The 21986-nt window shown below is 42.1% G+C and overlaps 1 protein-coding gene across 27 annotated transcripts in view; it reads right to left on the reverse strand.

Moving 5' to 3' along the window:
• RIMS1 (regulating synaptic membrane exocytosis 1) overlaps positions 1 to 21986 on the reverse strand; it is a 412050-nt gene that overhangs the window by 18260 nt on the left and 371804 nt on the right. The window contains exon 1 of one of the 27 annotated variants that reach the window (XM_036317893.1): positions 10928 to 11053. The exons of the other annotated variants lie outside the window; for them this stretch is intronic. The gene's annotated coding sequence lies outside the window, so the exon portion shown is untranslated. Of the gene's footprint in view, positions 1 to 10927; positions 11054 to 21986 lie in introns of those variants that run through there. 27 annotated transcript variants of the gene reach the window in all.

Here is a 21986-nt window from a genome sequence, read left to right on the forward strand (position 1 = left end):
CTAACTTAGCCCCTCCAGGCCACACTTTCCTCATCTATGGAATGAGGGAGGGAATGATAATACCTCGCTCCAAGGACTGAGTAGTAAATTAGGAAATCTGTGGAAGGCACTCAGCAGTGTCCAGCACCTACTTAAGGTTACCCATTCTTAAATCTCAAAGTGTTTTGCATAGATTACATCTCCAAGTTGAATGATACTAATTACCCTTGCTCTACTCAAAGCACATCTTTCTGTGCCTCATTTGAACTCCTAACACCATTCAGAATGGAGCAGACTAAGTTGCCAGTATCCTTACATTTCTCTTAGAGACAGAAACTCTACCATCCTTCCAACAAAAGACTGACCACATTTCCCTTTTCCTTTCCCCTCTCATTGGTATGGGGTCAAGATAGTGGGGGCTTCAGGAGCTGCTTTGGGCCTCAGGATGGGAGCAATTGTTGAAGCTGGAAGAGCCTGGGTCCCTGACATGATGGAGTCACTACATCAGCCCCAATTGCACTGTCCATCTGAATTATTATGTGACAATCTTGATTAAGCCACTATATCCAGGGTGTCTTGTTACCACAGCCTATCCTATGTCATAGTACATAGTATTCTAAATAAAATCCAATGTGAATTAAAAAAATAAAAGAGTATTTTTACTAAGAGTGCTCTCTATTCTTTATCTTTAGATAGAGACTTGGGTTATTAAATTGGTTTTCTATAGTACCTTCATATTCAAAAGAATAGGTAACTCTTCTAACAATAGAGCTAATGGACATTTTTCTTCCCTATGAAGTCTCACAGATGTAGAGGGGGAAAATCTAGCAATAAATAACGTTCATTAAATATCATCATTGTATAAGCTACTCTGCAGGGCACAATAAACAGAGGTGTCTTTTCCTAGTAGTTTAATATTCTGAAACAAACTTGCATGTATGAAGTTCCCAATTACTGGTATGGTATGGCGATGATCACACTGCTCTGGTTGTTATGGGCAGAAATGAGAGTTTGCGATCACAAAGGAAATGGGTATAAGATCTTTTTCTATATTCTATAAAACAAAGTAGGTTCTCTGGGCTTCTCAACACACTCCTTGAAACAACTTAGATGGCTTTTAATCAAAATGGGAATGATCTGCTTTGAAATATGAGCTAGGTGGCAATATGAAATTCTTCTGAGGAGACCCAACAGGGCAACTTAAAGAGACAAGCCAGATTCTTGAGAGAAACTGAAACAGGCATTCAACTAATCTAGGAGAAACTTGTCATATGTAAGTAGTCACCACTGACAGACAGCCCACACTGAAATGCAAAGCCACAGCATCAGGCTCTCTAAACAGTGGGTGCTGAGGGGCAACTGGGTAGCTTCTGACTGGGGGAACTCAGGTAGCTTTAATCAGCAGCAGAGTAGGAATTTATTTATTGTTTAAGGCTCAGATTTTCCCAGTCCACAGTGGAGAGGCGAAGGGCATGTGTGCATGTGTGTGTCTATATGGAGGGAGTGAGGCATAAACTTAAAACAACTTACAAGAGAATTACTGAAAGGCAGGAATAAATACTGTCCACATAAACACTACAAGGGCAGAATAAAATGGGTTTGACTAATTCTTAAAGGCAAACTTCACATAAAGAGGAACCTTTGATTCCCTCCCAGCATTGGCCATGATTTCCTAACAAATTGGATGGGTATAAAGGGTCTGTATGTAAAACAAAATTTGACAAATATCAAATTATAAAATGTGTTAATCAATGAAGACATATTATATATAGGAACATATCCTATATAATAAAAGGCTAATATGCAAATTGACCAAACAGCAGAATGACTTGTCACTATGATGCGCACTGACCACCAGGGGGCAGATGCTCAATGCAGGAGCTACCCCTGGTGGTCAATGCACTCCCACAGGAGGAGCGCTGCTCAGGTAGAAGCTGCTCACGGCTGGCGAGCGCAGCAGTGATGGCGGGAGCCTCTCCCACCTCTGAGGCAGTGCTAAGGATGTCCAACTAACACAGGGAGTGGGCCTAAGCTGTCAGCTGGACATCCCCCAAGGGCTCCCGCAGACTGTGAGAGAGCACAGGCCAAGCTGAGGGACCCCCTCGAGTACACGAATCTCGTGCACCAGGCCTCTAGTCATATATAAGGTGTTATGACAAGATCATCTCAGGACAGCCCTTAAACTCTCTGCTTGTGCTTTAAAGGCCCCTCCCCACCCTGGCCCTCTTATGGCCTCAGCCCCTTCACATCTCAGGTAGCCCTCCCTTCCCCATGGATCAAGAGGATGTACCCACCTAGATCTCATGCCCACCTGGACCCCTTATCTACCCTTCTGAACTAAGCCTCCAGAGAGTAGAATTCCTGCCCAAATGGCCCAAGACCACATACAGAGCTGGCCCCTGTGTCTTTCTGGGATCCAGCCTCAGAGGATGGATAGCAACACCAATGTGCACACCCTGAAGTCCAAGGAGTATAGGCAGCCTTAAACATGTGTGCAAGGCCCCTCGAGGTGCAGGACAGAGCCAAGGGATGGGAAGAGAAGGCAGAGAGCAGCAAATCTCAGTATGAGATGGGTAAGCCAAGTTCAAACACAGAACTCTGATCATCAGGATTCTAAATTGAAACGTGAACTCCTTGGTCATTAGAAAACTAAAAACATTTTATTTAGCACTTTGCTAGCTTGGTTTATAACTTTTAAATGACAAATAGTATGTGGGCTTCCATTTCTTGGTCAGGGACTTGGGAAAGCCTAGAATCTCTCATCTATAAAACTGTTTCATGCGTCACAATACCACAGATTCCTTACTTTGATCCTTTTGAAGAATTATCACTAGAAGAAATCTGTTGGGTATTTTTGTATGGAGTTTGATCAGGCTCTGAGAGACATGTGATACATTTGATGATAAAAACCCAAGGAAGTCCTCTGTGAGTCACACAATCCTATTCTCTTTCCTGGAGTTTTTCCTCCTATCAGTTCAGGAAACTTGGGGGTCCAAGAAGAACAGAGGGGATTATAGGAGTACAGTTCTACTGGGTGTGCATATCTCTGAAGACGCGATCCTTACTTCTCTGTGCCTTAGGCGGATGATCTGTACACTGGCACTATGGGGACTGCTAAGCCTAGAGACCCAGAAAAAATATTCCTTATGAAAACTGGGGTTGGGGGGGGGAGTAAGGCAGCAGAGAAAGAGGATTAGTGTAGCAGACTTACACTTCACAGAATAAGGATGTGCTAGCACATGTTGTGTTGTCTAGTTTACAATTCTCACATAACTGGGTGTTCGTCTACATATTTTTAATAGAGAGTGAAACCCTTATTTACTAAGATTTGATTTTAGCAAAGACTCCAACGAAAACTTCAGTACAGAGACCAGCCTTCTTAAAACTAAAAAATTTGAAATCATACTTTTTTAAAAAAATCACCAGAATTTTCAGGATGAGAAAGTAAATTCAGAGGCACTAACAGCTATCTCTTTTCTCTTGGATTTATAAAATTAAAGGTAAGGACTATTGGTGGTCAGAGAGATATCTTTACTACTGGTAGTACTAAAATAAAGAATCCAGTTTCCATTGTATCAATAGGACATTCAGAATTTTATTGGCAGAAGGGAGACTTTAATTCCGAAGGCAACAAATATAAACACGTGCACAGCAAATTCTAGGGAGTCAGCAGCAGGAAAATACTGCAGAGATTCCTCGCAGGCGGTATCTCAGTTACAAAACAACCCCTACTCATCGGCCAGTCCTGCCCCGTCCTTGCCCCACTGCCTCTAGAGACCTGCATACAACCGTAGGAGATTCTGCATTATTGTAGAAGCAGAGTCAACTGTGAAAAAGTAAAAGCTTCTCAAGGTGGCTGTACTCTCCCAAGATATTACCATCTGGGAATGTTTCACATCAGTTTGTTATATCATAATGGAGGTTTATGTGGATTTCTGATTAGCAACTGCATATGGTTGGTACAAGTTAGTTCATTAGTTTAATTTCTAATACTTACCAGTAGTTGACATACCTAGTCTCGAGGACAAGAATTTTAAAAATTTAAAAGTCATACCTGTTTACTGAGTGATCAGAAACATAATTTATGGCTTAAGAGGAGGGAAAGGGTGTTGGATGAACTAGTAGGCACAGAAGGAGTTAAGGTAGTAAGTTCAGGAGAAATCTTGCAGATTCTGAGAAGAGAGAGGAGAATGAATTAGTAAATGGGGAGTGGGGAGAGGAAGAGAGAGAAAGGGACCAATTCTCTTGAGGCAAAAAACACCACAAGGGGTGGGGCCATGAGCACAGTGTGATTCCAACCAGCTGGTCCTTGTAAAGCAAAATGCTGTGACCACTTCATTTCAGGCTGGTTCTGAGGTCAGACCACACCTCAGAGTGTGAGCATAGCAAGCAGCAATATGGGCAAGTGAAGTAAACAGTGGTAATTCGAGGCATGGCCTCACAGGCTGAGGGAGTAACGTGGAGGTTGGCTGTGTGTGACAAATGAAGAATGATGCCATGCCTGGCAAAAATATCATATATGTACAAAAGGGTTAATCTGATCTGGCCTATGTGCTTGAGAGATTTGGGAAACTGCTGGTTGGTTGCTTCTCTACTGACTGTGGTTAGAATAAGTGTTAAATAACAAAACATAAAGTTGCACATCCAAAGAGCAAAAGAAAAAGAAAACACCCTTAAGCTATAGAGAGAAAATGTTTGGTGGTGAAAATTGGTAAAACAAAATATTACAAATGTGGGTTCTTTCATTTTCACCCTGCTCCCTTCCATGTTTAGAAAATTAGGCGAAGAAGAACTTGAAATATATATAATACAATAAAAGCCTAAAATATATGCTGATGAAGGGAAATCTGAGGACAAGGTTTACCAAACTCCAGAACTGCATAACCTGGATTTCGGGTTATAGAAGGAATTGACTAAACTATGTCAAGCACAGCATTTCAAGATTCTGTGGGCTAACGATGAATGTGCTTAAGCAGATGTCTAAGTTTTAGTTGGGTGAATGTGTTAACAAAATGAGAAATAGTAATAACACACCTCTCAATGATTTGACACCCTTAGCAAAGTCAATTACTATCTGCCTCTCATTTTTCAGATGTTGCTTATTACTCTCAAGGCACTGTCCTGACTAAATTTATTGTAAACAATGACGGTCCTGGTAGTTTGAGGAGTTAAGAGAAGCATATGGTGTTAACCACACAAAAATGTTTGATTTAGCCACATGCTATAGACTGAATGTTTGTGTCCTCCCCCCACCCCGAATTCATATTTGAAACCTAATACCACATGAGAGGGTATTTGGAAGTGGGGTTTGGGAAGGTTCCTGAAGCCTGCATGAAAAGGATCAGCCCCTTGCTCGCTCCTTCCTCCACGTGAGGTTATAGCAGGAAGCTGGTCATCTGTTGACCAGGAGGCCGATCCTCACCTGAGTCTGACCACGCTGCTCCTTGGCCTTGGATTTGCAGCTTTCAGAACTGAAGAACTGAGAAGAATAAGTGTCTGTTGTGTACAAGCCAATGTGTCTAGGCTATTTTTGTCACAGCAGCTCGAAAAGACTAAGAAGTTGCACGTTGACGAGTGGGGACAGGTGAACAGGGCCAAGATTGTAGAATATAAAACTCTTTTCCAGAAGGAAAACACTATGCTAAATGCTGTACAAACCTGACATTTTTTATTAGAGCAGGAGTAAATTCATAAGAATATTCAATACTTTACTTAATATCTTTGAGGCTTACGCAATATAACTAATGTTATATTGGCAATATTTATTTTCAATCCACATCAGATAGGGATAGAAAAAATACAAAAATAAATGTTGCGCTGAAATCCTGAAGTGGATTAAACGGATCCATTTTAGAATATAATAAATCTGAAACTTAGCACCAGAACTTTAAAAAGAAAGTGATCTCACCCTTTGTTTAAAGAACCCAGGTGCAGTAAGGTCGAATCCTTAGCTGGAGGTCAGGCAAGCTCCTTATCGCCACCCTGAAGATTAAAGCCTGAATCGTTCTGCTCCAAAGCTCTGTCCGCCCTTTACTTGAAATGGAACTTCAATTCCATTTTATAAGAAAAAAAAGAAGTCTTATCATGAAAGCAGAGGAGCAGTGAATGAACTGTGTCCTTTATTCCTAAGATTGTTTCCGAAAGAACGCCCATTACCACACTCCATTTGTTTACACTTTAACAGGCAGGTCCAACCTCCAGTGACGTGAGCATCTCTCCGCTACAATAACCTGTTATGTAACAGGTGGGGAACCCGGAGGCGGGACTATATAGCTCCCTCAAAATGAATGGGAACCCAATCACTGCAGATCAGACAGTTCAAAGCAATCACTCTCAGTCTTGGTGTTCTCCTTAGAGATAGGAAGATCTTGTTGTTACAAGCATTTCAAGTGCTCTAAAGTTAAATTGACAAATGTAGTTTAAAAATTTCAGGTTTCTCACATCAAGGAAAATCTCCTTTTCTTAGAAAAGGCACATTTTAATTTACCTCAGATCCACTTGTCTTTTATCCTCCCGAGAAGACATATTTCTCCCATCTTTCCTCCCAACTCAAGCCTTATGTATACAACCCTCCCCTCCTCTGCTCTTGTATTAGGACAAGGGTCTCCCTCCTCCTCTGCAGAATTCATCATAAACTCCCCCTGTTCATCTTTTCCACCTTATTCTCTAAAATTCTACTTTGAAAACCCCAGAACTTAAAAAATTTCTCCTTACACCAACTGTTTATAAACATACATTGGCCAGCCTTCTACACATTGTTTTCTGATAGACAACATACATACCCACCCTTCATTTCCAAAATATATATTAAAAACTTAAAATAGTGTTGTTACAGGCACCAGGGCATTCAAAACTGAAAGGAGCTTATAGCCTGGTGGGGAGGAAAACATATAAGCAATCCTATTTCAGCGGGGTAAGAAGAATAAAATATGCCTGGGTGAGTGATGGGACATAGGCTGTAGTTAACCTCTCTGCTGGGTGAGTTAAGGAACTTCCCACAGAGGAGGAGGTACTACAGATGTACCGAGAAGGATAAATAAAAATTTGCTAGGCAGCTGAGGAAGGGAAAGAGCACCCAAGACTGTGGGGCAACGGTCCCCAGAAGGCCCTTCCCTTCAGTAATCAGAGGAGTTGTGCCTCTGGTTTCTTACTATCTGCAATATATCTGAACTGCCTGCAATCTTATTTAAATTGCACAATCCAAGTTCACAATAAAAAACATTGGCTTTTGCACAGTGCAGATTCTATTGGGGTCTCTTGGTCCAGGAGGGAAGCAGGGGACCCACAGCCATGTGTCTGCTCCCTCAGAAATCTTGGTAAACTAGTGAGAAAGGATTGCAAAGAGACAGACAGCCAAGGGTTCTCTTAGCTCTTCAATCTCTTTTTCTTTAAAAAAATATTTTTATTGATTTCAGAGAGGAAGGAAGAGGGAGAGAGAGACAGACACCCAATGATGAGGATCATTGATCCGCTGCCTCCTGCACACCCCATACCGGGGATGGAGCCCACAACCCGGGCATGTGCCCTGACTGGCAGTTGAAACATGATTTCCTGGATTCATAGGTCAATGCTCAACCACTGGGCCACACTGGCCGGACTAATCTTCTTTTATCTTTTAGTTACTTTTCTTTATTCTGTTCCTTAATATTTCTCCCCAGAATTCATTTTTGACGTGGAAGTTTGCAGCCTCCTCTGAGGATCTCCCCAACTCTCTTAACTGCTATAGATGCTACCTCTATGTGGATAATTCCCATTGAGGTATCTCCCATATCCATTACTTTACAGTTTTAATTCCCAATTTCTTATATAATTCTGGCCATTTTCATGTAAGGTATCCTACCAGCACCTTGGAGTTTATAGCACTTCGGAAGTTTTTGATGGTTTTATGATGCATTAACTTGACTAGGCTACAGTTCCCAGTTTATCAAACACAAATCTAGCTGCTGCTATGAAGGTATTTTTTGGTTTGATTAGAGTTCATAACCAGTTGACTTTAAACGAGAGACAATTTCAGATGATCGGGATGGGCCAGGTTCAATCCGTGGAAAGACTCTAAGACCAGAAGGGCGGTTTCCCTGATGACAACATTCTGCCCCGGTCTGCAGCTTCGGCCAGTACCTGAGCGCTCCAGCTGGCCCTTCCTTGCGGCCTGCCTTATAGATTCAGACATGCCAAGCCAGCCCCCACAACCACTTAAGCTGATTGATTCCTTATAATAAATATCTAAATCTATTTCTCCAACAGATTCTGCTTCTCTGCTTGAAACCTGACTGGTAGAAGGTTACAGACCCACTGGCCTTCTCTACTCATTTCTCATTTCTGGTAAAGGAACTTCCACTTTTCCATGATAAAACATGGTCACCATGGTTATAATTACTGCCTTATCTCCTCTACCTGCTCCTTCTTTCTGGCTTCAATTGGTCTGCCCATGTTGAGATTCTTGTCATTGCTGTACAAGCACAACAGATTAATTTTCATAAAGATGTTGGCCTCTCCCTAGCTCTCCCACAGCCTAGGATGCCGATGACAGGGTTCCCTGGTTTTACTCCCACCAACTCTGCCACATTTACCTCGCTGCTCCCTGAGAGCAACCTTCCACTCCAGCCACACTGGTTACACTCTGCTCCCTCTTCATGAGTTGACACTGTCTACCTCCAAGCTTTTCCTTATACCATCCCACCTACTGCAGATGTGCTTCCTGTCTCTTCCCTACCAGTCCTTTAAGACCACCTCAAAGCTTCTCCACTCACAATCTACCCTGACCAGCCTAAGCCACAGTGATTTTGCTCTCTAAGCTTCTATATTATTTCCCTAGAAGCAAAATGGTAATTGACTATTAACTGCTCTACAAAAACACTTAGATTAATGTGACAATCCTTTAATAAAATATTTTACTTATATGGAATTTTTGTTGTTGTTGATCCTCACCCAAGGATATTTTTCCATTGATTTTTAGAAAGAATGGGAAGGGATGGGGAGAGACAAAGAGAAACATTGATGTGAGAGAGATACATCAACTGGTTGCCTTCCACACGCACCCTGACCAGGGCTAAGAATCGAGTCTGCAACCAAGGTACATGCCCTCGACCGGAATTGAACCCAGGACTCTTCAGTCCTTGTGCCTATGCTCTATCCACTGAGCAAAACCAGCTAGGGTTATGCATGATTTTTCATCTGAATATGTTTTTATGTCTCTCCTATCGAGGACTTTGTGGAAGAGTAGGGCTCAACAAATGTTTATCAAGAGATTTGCTGACTGCTCAGGAACTTAAAGCTTAGAGGATTCACTATATACGTCTTCACAGAAGCCCAAAGTAGATTCTATTTATTGGTCAATTGGGTAAAAACAATATACCAGACCACACTGACTCCGTACTGTTGGTCCTATACCAACTTTAAAGTGTGAGGGAGAAAAAAAAGAAACTTTTTTACTTTGGTAGAAAAATAATTTCTAGCTGCCCATTAATAATGAGCATAGATAAGATAAGAGGACATTTCACTCCATTGGTTCACATGATGGCATAAAACCAAACAGATGTTAAGATGCCTTTTAAGACAAACGACTTAAATTAAGTTAGGAACTAGGGGAGGGAAAGATATAAATCACAAATATATTGCAGTCATTCAAAGTGTATTTATACCTTCTTTCCATGGGTAAGCCCTGCTTCTGAAGTCAAATGCCAAGTGTTAATTGATACTAAATTAGAAATTAATTCCATGCAAGTAGTACTCAGAATATAAATGAAAACTGTAAAATAAGACCCACAAGCAATATGTGGGAAACTCTTCTTTGATAATGCATACAACACTTCAAATGTCCTCCATCAGATGTTAATTTGGAGTTGTTGTTTTCTTGTTTGTTTTTAAGAAAGAAGCAAGAAAGGGAGTTACTGATAAATCTTGGTTTTATCTGAGCACATAGATTATATGCTTAGTCTTTGGAGAACAACACTGTTTTTGAGTATATATATAAGACTGTCCTTTTCCAAAGCATTCTCAGAATGGCTCTGGCACAAACTCTAGAGATGATAATACTTGCAATTCCAGCCAGACTCTTTGTTGACATCAGCACAAGTGAATAAGAAAAAAAAATAAGATAATTTCCAGATTATACTTCTCTTCATAATTTATGGGAAAGCATAAGTAAAGTCTGATTTTGAAATTATATTCTTTTATATTTTTTTTCCAATCTAAAGATAATTAAAACATAGTTCTTACTTGAGAACTTTAATTGTTTTCTCTGAAATACTGCTGGAAAAGGTCTTCATAAGCGGGTAATCTTAGGAAAAAGTATAAACTATCTTAAATAACACAGTTGATATGAGTCATCATAGGTTATTCACACAAAAATGTTACACTTTTGTGGTCCTTGGCTGATCATAACAAAAGAAAAGGAAAATATTTGGAGCCCAAATAGGAAATATGATTTATAATTTCAAAATGCAAAGTAAATATATTTCTGATTTTCTAAAATTAATGTCCATAAAAAATATCTGCATTTACTTGAGTGTGAAAGGGCTATATGATATGGAACATAGTTGACACAATTGTAAATACAAACGAAATGGCTTTAGAGGAGAATATAACTTTGTGATGTGTGTTTTGGTACTAATGAGTTGTGGATCTGTTCAATTTCAAATTCAGCATTAAAATCCTCTAAGTATAGGTTTAAAGTTAATCATATTTAAACATTATAATTTTATAAATATACCTACAGTAGCAACATCCTTATATAATACTGCATAACAATTTTTACATCTTTATTTTTCATTCAGTTGACAGCAATCTTAAGCATAATACAACCTTTGAAAACTGTTAAGACATCCTTGAGAGCTTCAGACAAACAGAAATTAGGCTTTTGGCTTTAGTTTTAGGAAAAGTTCTAAATTAACTAACAGATTCCTGTTAGGACTTAGGAAATTCAGAAATGTAACATAGACTGACTTACCTTGTTTATCTTGAAAAAATTAAGAATCAGCATTAAGTTGTTCTCAGGGGAAGACTGAGAGCCGAAGGAGCTTTGACCTGGTTTAAATAACTTGTGCTGTCTCTGGTGGAATATTGGAGGGAGCTCTGTGAAGTCTCTCTCTCTCTCTGTCTCTCTCTGATTCTCTCTCTCTCTCTCTCTCTCTCTCTCTCTCTCTCTCTCTCTCTCTCTCCCCCCTGCCCTCCTTCCCTCCCTCGTTTTCTTTCCCTCTCTCCCTGTCTCTCCCTGTCTCCCTATACTTCTCTTTTTCCTTCTCCCTCTTCCTCCCTCCTCTCTCTCACATACACACACTGTGATTAAATTGCTTCTGTCAAGAGTGTTTTTTTTTCTTTTCTTTTTTCTGGAGCTTATTCTAAGACCATGAAGTGAAAAATCACACAGTAATTTGCTATGTATCATCTCACAAATTTGAAAACTGCTGAATAGCCACAATTTGAAAATGGCGACACAGTGACAGCATTTTAAGTAAGCTACATAATGAGGCCATTTAAATGAGATAAAAATATGCTGCTGACTTTATTAAGCTCTATGTGGCTTCCCTAGTTATGCAAGAACTATTAGAGAAGTTAAGTTTAGGGCTAACACATGATTTCTAGGGTCAACCTACCAAAGGGTTTTCTCATGAGCAAGAGGAAGAAGGTCTCACAGTGATTTCTGGCATCTTACCCGCTCGGCACGTGTGAGACACGTGTGACACACATAAGCTGCCAAAATCATCACTTCCAAAGGGCACTGATTAAGCCCTCATCATTGACAGCTGCCTTCCTGGCACCCTGTCACCCCACTCCTGCCTGCATGGGAAAAGAAAGGGCCCATCTTTTGTTGAGCACTTCTTATGCGCCAAGCCCTATGCTTAGTGCTTTATACACATTTCCATTAACCCTCATCATATTTTACGGGTATTGGTATTTATATATTTTACAAGTATAAGAACTGGAGCTCAAGAGTTAATAGCAGTCAGGATGTGGTAAAAGTGTCACCACCAGCGAAAACATCCCCCCCCCCAAAAAAAACAACCCCCCTAAACCAAACAAAACAAAAGCAAATTCCAACTAAGACCCATGTCCTCTGAAACCTATGTACCCTTCAAGCTCTTTGAATGACACACCACTTTGTGGAAGGGGAAGTGGCAGCAACAGAACTATGTACCAGGACAGTGTTATTTCCAGTGGTTCCTCCTGACTTCCCAAAGGGCACTGAGGACTAAGTCCCTTGTGCTGCTCTTCCCTATGCTGCCCTCCAGTGCTGGGTCAAGAGGGAAAAGGCAGTAGGGGCTCATACTTCTTGGTTAACTCAGGAAAATCCTGGCTTATGCCTGTTATTTGAGCATATTTTTACTCTCAAAGATACTCCAGTTTGGAGGATACAGTATATGGTCAGCTTCCCTATGGTTAGTTCTCTAATACCGTCTGTGCTTACGTGTTTGTCTTCGGGTTTGTTTTTAGGGAAGCCCAACCAACACAACTGCCAGAGAGCAGCTTACTCTATTTTGCAAGGTTGGAGGCTACGTGGTTTAGACAATATTTGGGAAATGTGGCAAAAAATTTTTTAGTCAAGCAATTAGTATTTCATAAAGATTAGGATGACGTAGGTTTTACTTGATTTAAACTATAAAAGACAAATTTCTACAGAGAGCACGTGGGAAGTGCACACACAGTAGAGCCTCCTACTCTCTACTGAGTGAAAAGTCCTATGAAGCTCCCCATCTTCACTGCTTTTAAAGGTATGATGTTATACCTCCATCAACAGAGAAATATCCCAGGGATGTGCTTCCTGTAATGTCTAACTTACTTTGTCCTTTCTCCCCCTTCCCAGCCCCATGCTCCAAAACAAAAAGGAAAAGCTTTAAATCTGCTAATCAGATCTTTGCACATACTGGTTCAAAACTCTTCAATGGCATTCTACTGCGGCTAAGATGAAACCGAGATCTTAGGCCTAGTCATAAGGCCCTATTGGACTTGGCCCCAACTTGCTCTCAAGAATATCCTTACACTACTCTCTCCCTTTCTCCCTACATTATAGTTCTCTTTTACCTCTCAGAATTAGTAGCAGCTTTCCCATTACATGTCTCTGTCCATAATTTCTTTTGCCTGAGATCTTCTCCCTTCCCCTGCACTGCTCCCCTCTGCCTAGATCACTGCCTCATCTCTCAGGGCCTGGACAGACCTCACTGCCCCCGGTCCCTGTAGGACTCTCACAGGGTCCTACACTCTTCAGAACATTTCGTATGCTTGAGATGGCTTCCCTATGTCTGCCTTTCTGTCATATTGTAAGATCCAAGAGGGTAAGGACCCACGTCTACCCTGTTTATTAGTGTATCCTCTGAGTGTAGCACAGTGCCTGGCACATACTAGTGCTTAAAAAGTAAGTGAAGACTTGTTCACACACCTCTGACCCCAAATTCCATATTCCTTGTGTCACATTTCCCAGAACACAAGGAATCAGGCAACTGAACTAGTGGGGAAAATATGACAAATAAAAATGAATAAAGAGTGGGTGAGAAACCAAACTTTGAAGACATAATTTTGGTAAGCAATCTACCTAAATTATTTTGCATTTAGCCAAAACAAATGGAAGTTTTGAATAAGGCATTTTTATCATGCAGCTGTTTTGTTTGCTAGACAGATAAATTAGACAATTGAGGATAAAATTAGTTGTGTTCAATGGAATATATTCACGCAGTTTGTCTTTTAAAATGTATGTGTTTTGTGTCATATTTTTTCACTGTATAATGAGGATGTGCTTTAGTGTCTAGTTTTATATTTGTAATTTTCTTTGTTCATATTCTTGCAGAGGACTTTCCATGATCTTCAGACCTTACAAAATCTAAATCTGCCTGTGGTAAGTAGAATAATTACCCCCAAAATGTTCACATCCTAATGTCTAGAACAGTGGTTCTCAACCTTGGCTGCACATGAGAATCACCTGGGAATCTTTTTAAAATCCTCATTTCTGGGCCTCGTCCTCTGGAAACTCTGTTTCTTTGTTACTAATGTGGCCCCACCCCATAACAAAGAAACAGAATTTCTGGAGGATGAGGCCCAGAAATCAGGATTTCAAAAAGATTCTCAGATGATTCTAATGTGCAGCCAAGGTTGAGAACCACTGGTCTAGAACCTTTATGCTATGTTACATGAAAAGGAGGCAATTACGATTGCAGATAGGATTAAGTTTGCTAACCAAATGATTTTAAAATAAGAAGATTATCCTGAATTATGAGTAGGGGGTTGGGGGGAGGATATGCAGTATAATCTCAAGGCTCCTTATAAAAGGAAGAGAGAGACAGTCAGAGTAAGAGTGATGCCACATGAGAGAGCTACTACTGGCTTCGAGGATGGAGGAGGGCTGGGAGCCAAGGGATGAGTAAGGAAATGGTAAGGCAAGGACGTGGGTTTTCCCCTAGAGTGGTCAGAAGAAACATAGCCCTGCCAATACCTTGACTTGCTTTGAACTTCTGGCCTCTAGAACTGTAAAATAACAGTTGTTTTAAGCCACTAAATTTATGGCAATTTGATAAAGCAGCAAGAAGAAACTAATACACTGCCCCATACTAGGAGATTACTCAAAAAGTTGTTATTCTATAAAAGAGACCTCCCTAAAGTTTTCTTTTATTCATGAGATTCATAATCCAAAACCTGAGAATAGTTATAGATTTTCAATAATTTTGAAAAAAACTACCATTTATAAAGAGAATTTCTAAGTCAGGAAATATAATCTACTATTAATGTTACTATGTTCACACCTATAGGAAATATAGTCATTTATAATTAAAATCCACCTAGCCATATATTTATTAAGTAGCTAAAGGAACTCTAGACAAAAGTAAAGCAGTCTTCTCCCCAATTTTTAGATATTTTTACACACACGCACACACATATACATATTTTTCCCTTATTAAGACTGTGTACAAACCTACATTTAAATCCAACCACTACCACTGATACAATTTTTGGTAAGTTGTTTATCTTAAGTTCCTTTTTATGTGAAATGGACACTACTTTGTTTTGTGGTAAGAACAGGAATGATATATGAAAAGTACCCAGGGTAGAATCTGACAGCTAACAGGCTAGTAACTATTATATTCTATACTAGAGGCCCGGTGCACAAAAATTTTTGCACTCGGGAGGGAGGGAGGGTCCCTCAGCCCGGCCTGTGCCCTCTCGCAGTCTGGGGCCACTCAGGGGATGACCACCCTCTGGCTTAGGCCCGCTCCCGGGGGGATAGGGCCTAAGATGGCAATCAGACATCCCTCTGGCAGCCCGGCAGCCCTAGGGGGATGTCCACTTGCCAGTGGGGAGTAGGCCTAAACTGAAGTTGGACAGCCTTAGTGCTGCTGAGGAGGCAGGAGAGGCTCCCACCACCACCACTGTACTGGCAGCCATCAGCCTGGCTTGTGGCTGAGCAGAGCTCCTCCCATGTGAGAGTGCCCTGACCACCAGAGGGCAGCTTCTGCATTGAGCATCTGCCCCCTGGTGGTCAGTGTGTGTCATAGTGACCAGTCATTCCCAGTCGTTCTGCTGTTAGGGTCAGTTTGCATATTACCCTTTTACTATATAGGATAGAGGTCTGGTGCATGGGTGGGGGCCAGCTGGTTTGCCCTGAAGGGTGTCCTGGATCAGGGTGGGGGTACTGCTTGGGTGCCTGGCCAGCCTGGATGAGGGGATGATGGCTATTTGCAGCTGGTCACATCCCCTTCAGGGTGGGGATCCCCACTGGGGTGCCTGGCCAGTCTGGGTGAGGGGCTGAGGGCCATTTTCAGGCTGGAGGGTGACTGACGCTCCCAACCTCTCCTTTTTTTTTCTTTTTTCTTTTTTTTTATTCTGGGATTTATTTACCTTCTATGGCTGCCACTGGAACTGTGAGCCGGCTTTAGCTCTGAGGCTCGGCTCCAGCTCTGAGACCTCGGCTGCTGAAAGCACGTATCTGGGTTTGTTTGGCTTCTATAATTGAAACACTGTTGCAGCTCTAGCTCTGAGGCTGGCTGGCTAAAAGCAGGTTTCTGGGGTTTGTTTAGCTTCTATAATTGCAACATTGTTTCTTAGAGTGCAGCTCAGAGGCCAGCAGCGGCAGGCGGGGAACCTTGGCTTCCTCTATCACTGGAGCAAACAAGCCTTCTGTTCGCTTCAGCTGCCTGGCTGCCAGCCGCCATCTTGGTTGGCAGTTAATTTGCATATCGCCCTGATTAGCAAATGGGAAGTGTGTCGGAGGTACGGTTAATTACCCTGTTTGTCTATTATTAGATAGGCTAACAAAAGGGTAATATGCAAATAGACCAAAAGGCAGAACAACTGAACCAATCAAAGCATAATATGCTAATGACATGCTAAGGTTGCTCAACCACTCGCTATGATGTGCACTGACCACCAGGGGGCAGACAGCCAACTGGTAGAACAGTTGCTATGATGTGCATTGACCACCAGGGGGCAGATGCTCCAACCGGTAGGTTAGCTTGCTCCTGGGTCCGGACAATCGGTACTGAGTGATATGGGCTGGACATGCCCTGGAGCCCTCCTGCTGTCCCTCCCTGGCCCAATCGTGTACCAATAGGGTCCCTCAGCCTGGCCTTGCTCTCTTGCAATCCAGGATCCCTCAGGGGTTGTTGGAGAGCTGGTTTCAGCCCGATCCCACAGGCCGCTCCCCTTGGGAGGGTGCCAGACGCAGGGCTCATGGCTGGCGAGTGCTGCTATGGCAGTGTGAGCCACTCTGGATTGGGACTGATTGGGCATGAGCCTGCAGCAGGCACAGTGGGGCCAGGATGAGTGGGCCAGCAAGAAGAGCTGCAGGTGGCATTGGACTGCGGGTTTCAGCCTGATCCCTCCAGGCTACCCAGAGGGACCCCACCCATGCATGAATTTGTTCACCAGGCCTCTAGTCCTATATAATAAAAGGCTAATATGCAAATATACCGAATGGCAGAACAACCAAACAATTGGTTGCTATGACATGCGCTGACTACCAAGGGGCATGTGCAGAACATGGCGGGCACTGGCCATGGCAGGATGGTGGAGCAGGTGAGTGGGGGCACCAGACCAAGGCGGGATGCTAGTTGCTGTCATCGGGGTGAGCCTCTGGTGGTTACTGAAAATTTTCTGCTCCAGTGCACCAAGGTCGCGTCCGGCACTGGCACCTGCTACCGGAGCCGGCCCCACTTGCACCAACTGTTGGCGCCAGAACCGCGGCTCGCACTCACTGACAGCACCGGCTCTGCTCGCACCCACAGCCAGTGCCGGAGCCACGGTCGCACCCACTGTCGTGCCCAGCGCTGGTCCCAATCACTCGGCGCCATCAGCTGGTGCGAGCGGCAGCTGCCAGCCTTGATCACCCCTGAGGTCTTCCCCACTTTCCCCTGCTCCTGAGGGGCAATCAGGGCAGCAGCTGCCACTCTGCACCGGCCCCGCTCGCACCCAATGCTGGCGCCGGCCCCAACTGCTCTGCGCCGTCAGTGTATGGGAGTGGCAGTAGCAGGAGTGGAGCTGCGGGAAGACAGGGGACAGGGGGCCATGGTGAGAGGGGCTGGGAGGGATCACGGAGGATGGGCCAAGACCCACCCCTGTGCCTACCGCAGCCTTGCAGCCCATTGTTCCTTTTAAGGTACACGAATTTGTGCACTGGGCCCCTAGTTAATCCTATATAATAAAAGCCTAATATGCTAAGTGTCCAGTTGTCTGGTCAGCCGTTCAGCCAATCAAAGCATAATATGCTAATGATATCCTAAGGCCACTAAACTGCTCGCTATGACGTGCACTGACCACCAGGGGGTAGACACTCCAACTGGTAGGTTAGCTTGCTGTTGGGGTCCAGCTGATCAGGATTAAGCCAGACGGGCCAGACACACCCTGGAGCCCTCCAGGTGTCTCTCCACAGCTGGCCAACCTCCTGTGTCCCTCCCAATCATTCAATGGTGGGGTCTCTTGGCTTGGCCTGCACCCTCTCGCAATCTGGGACCCTTTGGGAGATGTCAGAGAGCCAGTTTTGGCCCGACCCGCAGGCCAGGCCAAGGGACCCTACTGGTGCATGAATTCATGCACTGGGCCTCTATTATATAACAACTTCGTATTTATAGCTTTATACATTGCATAACATTCCTGTATCTCCTCACAAATAAGGAATTTGACTAATAACATTTCCATATGTGCTTTAAGGCAGTTGCTAATAATTTATTTTATAAGTAAGACTTCTTTATAAGCAAGATAAAGACCATTTTATAAGTCAGATAAAGACATGGTGCTCTGGTTAGAAGCTAGGTTATAAAATATAACATAAACTGAAACTTCAAATTAGCATTAAAATGATTATTGAAAGGGTAGCTGATAACCTATTATTTGACAAAAATTAAAATATTCGGAAAGCTAGATGCTACTTGTTGCTTTTAAAGGTGATGGGAGAGGTGAAATGTAGGAAAGCAACTCAATAATTAAATTTTCTGCTTGGGAATTTGGGATGGCTATAAAATTGGAACTTGGTGGGCAAACTAAACTCTGACTTGTAAATTACTCTGCTTTAGCCCAGTCACCCTAATAAAGGCAAACACACCTACGCAATACATTTCATACAACTTGTGTTAAAAATCTATAAAACTATTATACATTAAAAAATCTCATATAAAGGTTGACACAGAAGGATACAGGATGCTTCTAGAAAGTTGAGTGAAACAAATATCTTATATGGTGGCTCATTTTCATGACTTTTCATATACATGCTCATGGGAAAAAAGTCACTTTGACACATAATAACATATATTTGAAACAAAACTTTGAGAAGCACTTTGCCTTTGTGATTTATGTTTTGTAAGCATTATTTATTTCACACAACCCTTGAAGAAAAATCCTTGTCAACTGGGCAGGCAACCTGTGTTATTTTACACATTATATATAGAAATGCATGTCGAAAATAATAGTGAATTAATTTCTTGTTCTTGAGAGGTATTAGTGACTGCATGGGTGCTCATTGTTAATTTAATAAGCTTTGCTATTTATGCTACTGCCTGAAATGCTCACTATTAAGGAACCATTGGAGATATTCCTAACTGGCTCTGTACTACTTGGGAACGAAGGTAAATTACTTAAAAAAAAAATATATATATATATAATTTTTATTAGTTTTATAGAGGAAAAGAGAGAGAGAGAGAGAAACATCCATGATGAGAGAGAATCATGGATCGGCTGCCTCCTGCACGCCCCCTACTGGGGATTGAGCCTGCAACTCGGGCATGTGCCCTTGACCGGGAATCAAACCTGTGATCTCCTGGTTCCTAGGTCGATGCTCAACCACTGAGCCAGCCGGGCAGTAAATTACTTTCTAATATGTAACTTAAAGGGCAGATGAAGCTCAGAGAACACAAATAAATGGGGGTGGGAAAGACTCTTACATGGCTTCTTAGACACCTTAGTTGGCATATTAGGTTTAGGATGTCTCATCTGATATTAGTGGCTGGGGCTCTGTTAGGCACCCTGAGGGCAGTTAGCAGTCATGTTTGAAGACCTATCCTAGACTACCTAGCACACAGGCAGTTAGCTGGGGCCGGATGTACCAGATACAGAGCCTCCAAACTTCCACATCTACCCTTTCCCTACTTCTCTCCTGTCACAATGCAAAAGGTCTCTCCTCTTCCCTGCATCCTTCTCCCCGCTGCCTTCTCAAGGACCACGCTCTATTAATTACATTCTCCCCTGATCTTTTTCCCTTAAAATCTTCTTTTTATTAGAACATAAGAATTTTGAAACCTATTTTCCTCCCTGACAAACTTAATGGGCCACCTTCTGTGTTCATATCTCAGATAACGATGTTTAAATAAATGTCTTCTTTATTTCTTTCTACATAATCTCAAGTTAAGTTTAATATTTTGCAAACAAGAACTTCTCTCTCTCTCTCTCTCTCTCTCTCTCTCTCTCTCTCTCTCTCTTAAAATTGATTACAGAGAGGAGGGGAGAGGGAAAGAGAGAGACAGACACACCACTGATGAGAGAGAATCATTGATCGGCTGCTTCCTGCATGCCCCACACTGGGGATTAAGCCCACAACCGGGCATGTACCCTGACCGGGAATCGAACCATGACCTCCTGGTTCATAGGTGCATGCTCAACCACTGAGCCACACTGGCCAGGCAAGAACTTCTCTTGAATTTACCAAAGCAGACTTTGCTAATCAGAAATTCTGGAATATCTGCTACCACTTCTAAATATTTCTTACAGTTTCTCTGACAAACTTATAGCCTTACTTTGCAAAAGACTCATTGAAAAGTTTTTGAGATCATGATCCTCACAGCAGAACTGTAAAGATCTCTCCAACACTTTCATTACTCCACCTTGCCCATCAGACACAGTCTTTAATTATATTTTGTTGAAATGATGCCTATTTTTAATGATCAGTATTAGCACTATTTTTTCCCCCTATTCTTCTCTCCCTCTATGAGGGTAAAGAAGAGCATATTCATATAATTGCACAAACACAGGGATTGCTTTGGTACTTTTCAGTATTTTATAGCCAAGGGGGCCACAGTGCTGAAAATGGACTGTTCTCTGACAGGCAGCAGCTGTGGCTTGGGGAACTCGATGTACGATGTGTGAACATTAGGGCTGCACAAAAAGGAAACAACAGAGATGAGCATCACCCTTAAATCAAAAGTATTTAAAGTGACAGTTTCTTAATCTCTATTTCAGTTTCCTCACTGGGACACAGGAAAAATGATAAGAGAACTTACCTCACAGGCTTGTTTTATAGATTAAATAAGTTAATATTGCTAAAGAAACTTGGAAGAGTGCTATATAAATGTACATGCTTATTATTTATAGATATTGACAGAATCTAGGAGAAACAATGGAGAAGCAGAAGGAAGAGAGGAGAGAGAAAAAAAAGTCAAAATGCTGTGTATATAGTGAAATGACCCCTTCCCAATCACCTCCTTTCCTCCAACCCCCCTGCTCCCAATAGATTTTTTGCCACAGTAGAGTAACGCATAAATGCTGGGCATGAGCCCAGTTTTAATTTTGTCTTGTTATACAAATAAATAACTGTCTGAGCCTCACACCCTGGTCTGTGTGGTATGGAACAGAGGAAGCTGGACCCTGAGAGTCAGAAGAGGCCTGGAGGATTTAAAACTGATCCATGACCAGAAATTCTGGGGCCAGTTTCAGAATCTGACAGCCTTTGAAACCAGGATAAAGAGGCTCCCAGATGACACTGCCAATCTACAAATCTCATAATAACATAAGAAAGCACAAGTATTTTCACTCTACTTAAAAAAAAATACTTGAAGCTCTCAAATGATTCAGTTAATTATAATGAAAGACATGTGAAGTCACGTGTCTGAGAGCCAGTTACCTGTTCGCTTCCTTCCATTGCATAAAATTGATGCTAAATGGCTATTAAGCCAGAATTGTTATTTCCCAGCCCCCATGCCTAGCATGTCAGCTTGCTCATGTGATTTTCTGTCACTCATAGATCAATTGACACAAATGTTGTGTGGCACTTCCAGGGCAAGGTTTTTAAGAAGCAGGTGTACTTTCTCCACTCTCCTTTTATGCTCCTGCCATGTGGAATCAGACGACAAAAAGGCATACAGGGTAAAGAGCCTGGGTACCCAGACTACTGCCTGGAGGAGAGTGGGCTGTCAACTATGATACCTGCTAACTGTTCAATAAATAATAAATAGAATTATATTAAATTTGAGCCTTTTCACATTTTAGGGTCAATTTTTATAACAACAGCTACAGTTATTTTGACATTATAAAGTTATTTGAGGAGGCAGTCTAGTCTGATGCCTAAGAACATAGATGCTAGCATACAAATACTGTATCCACTAATTATCGGCTATGTGAACCAGGGCAAATTATCTAATTTTCCTGAGTTTGAGTTTCCTTATCTAAAAATGGTGATAATAATAATGGTAGAATACTACAATTGTGCCAGTTTGGCTCATAATAAGTACCTACTAAACCCTGCCTCTATTAATATCTATAATTAGGCTTATCTTTGTGGATAAATAAATCAGGTTAAGCACACAGAGCAAATGAATCCAGTT

The sequence above is a fragment of the Myotis myotis genome, unplaced genomic scaffold, assembly GCF_014108235.1.
Source record: "Myotis myotis isolate mMyoMyo1 unplaced genomic scaffold, mMyoMyo1.p scaffold_m19_p_7, whole genome shotgun sequence".
NCBI lineage: Eukaryota > Metazoa > Chordata > Mammalia > Chiroptera > Vespertilionidae > Myotis > Myotis myotis.